This window comes from Lactuca virosa, chromosome 5, assembly GCF_052849685.1.
Source record: "Lactuca virosa cultivar CGN04683 chromosome 5, Lactuca_virosa_CGN04683_v6, whole genome shotgun sequence".
Lineage (NCBI taxonomy): Eukaryota > Viridiplantae > Streptophyta > Magnoliopsida > Asterales > Asteraceae > Lactuca > Lactuca virosa.
Window position 1 is genome coordinate 19,527,580 of NC_136430.1, and position 5,522 is coordinate 19,533,101.

Consider the following 5,522-nt stretch of genomic DNA (forward strand, 5'->3'; position numbering starts at 1 on the left):
TTGACATTTTGAGATACATGTGGTTTTATAAAATACATTATATGAGTTTATTGCGCTTTTAAAATGAAAAAAATTTGGTTTGAAAAATTTCGGTGTTACACTAGGGTTTCATAAGTCGGGCACCACCCACTACCAACTCGGGTAGTGGTGGTCAACAGCGGTTTATGGCGGCGGCCACCACCTCACGATGGTGGTTATGGTTCTAGTCCATTTTTGTCCAAGCATCCCAAAAGCAACTAAACATAATGAAAAAGCACACCGCCACCCAACACGACGGCTGGTGGCGGCAGCCACCACGTCACAGTGGTGGTTAAGAGTTTTCTTTTGATTATACTAGCATCGATTACAATTTACAACACGAATCCCAATAGCACACACACACTAATATAAACACACATACACAACCACCCTTGTGGTGGCCGGTGATGGTACATGGTGGCAGCCACCACCTCACGGTGGTGGTGGGGTTGTTCCTTGGTTTTCCGGCTGACAAAACATACATTATCACACTCTCAAATGCACTCGTACACACTAGAACATACACATCCACCACCACACGGTGGTTAGTGGTGGAGGAACAGTTGGTACTAGGTGGTAGCCACAATGGTTGGCCGCCATGGTAGTTCCCTCACAGTTCCGGCCAACAGAAACGCTCAAAACACGATAAGCAACAGCAACACTCGACTTTTACGCCTAAAAGAATGTAGCCGCCCACCTGGTGGCGCACGGTGACGGCAGCGGCAGTGGTAGCGGCCATAGCGACGGCTGACGGCGGTTTACAACAGCAACATGAGCCTAGAGCCCGGCAGCATCTTTGTATTCGACGGAGACGGGCATCAACGACGCCAATGGGGCTGAGACGCAACGTCGGCGAAGAAACGTCGAACAGAAGAAGGATGGCGGCAACATGGCTGCGACAACATCTCCGATCTCCAATCGGTGCAGCTTCATTCGACCGTTCTCAGTGGTTTTTCCCTGGCTACACATGACGTCCGGTAGTGGCGATGGAATTCTGATGGCGAAGAGGCAGGTGGCGGCGGCTGGAGGAGGGGAGTAGTGAAGGTGGCGGCTGGTGTTTGCTTTAGGGTTAGGGTTAGCATGGGTGGAGTAAGGTGACGGGTTTAATATCCGATCACCCAAAATTTGTGTCCAAAGAACACCTTTGGTCCCTCCTTCCCAATTTCTTTTCAAGATTAGGCCACAATTTACAAAGAAGCCCCCAGCATCCAAGATTCTTTCATATTAAGTCCAAAAGTTACCAAACACCCCTTCTCTTTGAGAATCTTTTGCAAAACTAATACAAAAATTACCCTTTTAACCCCCAAGATCTCAATTTTGACATATTCAGCCCTTCCTTCTCTTTTTCTTTCAAATTAACTTCAAATTTACCCAAATAGCCCCTCCTCTACAAGATATTTTCACTATAAGTCCACAAACTACAAAACGAGCCCGATTGATTATCCTTTAGCCATATGTTCAAATATTCTTTCCACTACGAACCCCGAAAGCACTCTTTAGACCTCCAAAACAAATTATAATGCCAATTACACACCTTTTCACTAAACTCTTTATTTAAATATATTCATATATTGGAATAAAATAATACTAAAAACACATTTTCAGATTTTAGGGTTTGACTTGGAAACGTGTTGTTACACTTTGGCATTTTTGGGTTAGGGTTCGAGCTTAATCTCTTTAGGAAGGATATTAATGGGTAAAGTTGGAAACTTTACCCTTCTAGAGGCATTTCCAGTCGAGATCTGAAGCATATGGTTTAGATCTAAAGAATAATGGCTTAATGAGTTAATAAGGGGTTAATGTCACACCCCCAAACCAGACAGCGGAAACGTCCGGGGGTGGATGACTTCATTTGTAGTATCACAACACATGCATCATAGTAATCAAAGTACAAACAACCATTGTATTTAAAAAAAATATAAGTATTTACATGTGTTCAATCATTGTATATTGAAACCAAAATAGTTATACAAAGAAGAAGACATGACTTAATTTAGCTCCATCTTCTCAAAAGCTCAGGGAGTACCTGTCTACTGATTCCCTAAGAATACAATTAATTTGAAAAGAGAGTATCAACATAAAGTTGAGTGAGTGCATAAGTATTTATGTTTGAAAGTATGTTTTCTGTTGCTTGAATATATAAACTGTTCCAGAAAATCCTATATTTTCTATTGTATATGAAAAGTAGTTTTAATCTCATAAAACCGTTTTATTGGTAAACCAATGTTCTGTATTTGTATTCCTTTATGTAAAACTTGTAACTGTGAGTGTGCCTGCTTCCACCAGTTGTTATTGTAAACCGTAATGTAATCCTGTAAATTATATCTTCTAAACTAGTACTATGAAAATGTACTTATGTTTAATTAATTATACCCTAACGTATTGTTAATATCTTTTTAATGAGTTATTATAACCATACTGACTAGATGGCCTGACCCAACGCTATGAGTGCATTAAAATTGTTGATAACAACTGTCACTCGTAGGCGTGTATGCCTGACTGTAGCTAGCAGTCTGAGTGCGGGGTTGTCAATCCCAATATAGATCTATACACACATTGTTTCGATCCCCGACTGGAGATTCTGGTTATAATGTCAGGACTTTAACTATATTGTTTAAATGAATTAAACAACCTGAATCAAATTACTCATAAAAAGCATATAGAAGCTACATGTATAATAGTTATGAAAACCCAATCATTCTGAAATGAATGATTGACAGTATGCCCCTGAATTAGTATATGAAAGATGTATGCTCTTGATTAGTTTTGAATCAAACTCTTGTTCGTCTAAACAGTGTACTTTAGTATACTTGAATCGTGAATTAATGTTCTATGAATCATAAATTATAGCTATTATAATTTATATGTACTTTCTGAATTGATACTAACTGTTCATGAATCAACAACTTGCTCTACTTGTTACAAAGGGTATTTGAACTAAATGAAATAGCTTTTATATTTATATACATATACAAATATATATATAAGTAAAATTTAAATGACACTCGGACAAATAACCGATACTTATAATCCCACATCCAAACAAGGAAAAGGAACCAAAGTGAGTTATCAGTCCTAAGCCTTTTAAACCTTATATATATATATATATATATATATATATATATATATATATATATATATATATATATATATATATATATATATATATGATTTCTGGGGAAAAATATAAGTTTATAAAACCATTTAAAAGAAGTTTAATATTTTGAAATACTTTTGGTGACTTAATGTCATTTTAACACAATCTTTGAAACCATTTGATTTGATGATAATTGAAATCCATTTTGATAAGATATTTTGAAACCATTTGTTTATAACACAAAATATTTGTGTTAGACTTGTATTCCCCCCCTTAAAACAGTTAAAACTATGAAAATACGGGGGTATGAACTCACCGAAGTGAGTGATTCGAATGAAAGATCGATATAGGATGTTAAGGATGTCACGTGTATTCTTGAGCACAAACGGATCCTATTAAGTATATAATGGCACATATATGTGTATAATTAGTGTGTATAACAACTAATCATGTAAGGTAAACAACCTTAGGTACTAGGAAACACTTGTAATGAAGTGTTACAATCACACATGATTGATTGAAATGAGTTCACGGCCACACAAGAAGTGTTCACGGCCATACAAAGGTTCACGGCCATAGAACACATGATGTGTTCACGGCCCAACCTTGATCTCATGAAGGGTTTACGCCAAGGAAGGAGGGTTCACGGCCATATCAAGATCTTATGAAGGGTTCACGGCCACATGAAGGGTTCACGGCCGTGAACTCTTGAAGATCTTGCATTTTGGTGCTTGATTTATGTGTGGAATCTAGTGTTTCTATGTATGAACAAGTAAGTTATAAGATACTTACTTTATGGAAGCCTTTAGAGTGTTCACGGTTTGAATAAGATTGAGAGAGAATGAGGGGTGTTCACGGCTAGAGTTTGAAATAATGAAGAAATGAGCCATTTCCTTATATATATATATATATATATATATATATATATATATATATATATATATATATATATATATATATATATATATATATATATATATATATATATATATATATATATATATATATATATATGTATGGAGGAGGTTCACGGCCAAGAATGGGTTCACGGCCGTGAACTCCTTTTTGATGATTTCCCGGCTCGATTGCAATTCAATGAACTAAAGCTAACACTTCCTAAAACACAATTCTTGGGTGTACTAGGCTTAGAACTTTCAAACAAACCTTCAACAAGACTAAAAGATAGCTGAAACAAGTCTGGCTTTTGATTGAATTGATTGACTTTACAAGATGGAAAATAACGGGATGTTACAGTTAACAGACCGAAGAACTCGACGATTTCATGGAGGAACTCGACGAGTTGATATGAAGTGTCCCAATTCTATTGAAAAGGAAGAACTCGACGAGTTTGGGGAAAACTCGACGAGTTAGATCACGATATCACGATTCTGTGATTCATGGAAACTCGCCGAGTTGAAGGTTAACTTGACGAGTTGAGTCGACCCGGAGAATTGACTTTGACTTTGAATTTGACCATAGTTAAACCTAAGGGGTTATGAGTATTAAATGGTATCTAAGAGGTCATTTTGGTTTAGGGGGCTTAGTAGAGCTGATTCCGGAGCAGAGACGTTTCAGCTATCATCTGACATTCGAGGTGAGTTTTCTCTTGTATGAACGGGTCGAAGACACCAATGTCGGCCCGTATTTATGATTGTATGTTTTTTGGACTAAGGTCCGATGTCGGGCAGTGCCCGATGAATGTTTATATGTTTTTCCGGACTATGTTCCGATGCCGGGCAGGGCCCGATATATGTATGATATGTAGGTTTCCGGACTACGGTTCGATGCCGAGTGATACCCGATGATTATGTGCATGTTTGGTTATACTTCTTGTCTGTGTGATACTTGTATGCGCCTGGTTAGGGATGTGAGTGTAGGCGGGGTCCCGTATCTCATCATTAGCTGAGTATGGACGGGGTTCCATATCCCATCATTAGCAGAGTAGGGGCAGGGCCCATGATAGGTGAGGCCTTAGGACTAGAACATATAATATTGTGTATGATTCTTTATGTGCTAGCATGATTATATGATAGTTTTGGTTTGTGTATAGCGGGCGAGGCCCAGTGACAGGCGGGGCTTGGGATGAACATGTAACACTCTAAATTTTCAAACAAAATTTTTTCATTTTTAAAAACTCATAAATCACGATCTCATATTTCTCAAAACCCAAATGTATAAGTTGTTCAAACACAAGACAACACAATGTTTAACAATATCCCATAATTCTAAAAACATAATCTCAAGCTGGTGTGTACAATCAAGTCGGCGCCTTCCCGCGATCCTGAGAGGTACCTAAAACACATTTCACACAATGATGTGCACGGAAGTACCCACTAATTTTAATATTTATAACCTAACAAACTTAGACTAACTATGCACTTGTAGGCAGTGTACCTAGTCAGATTAC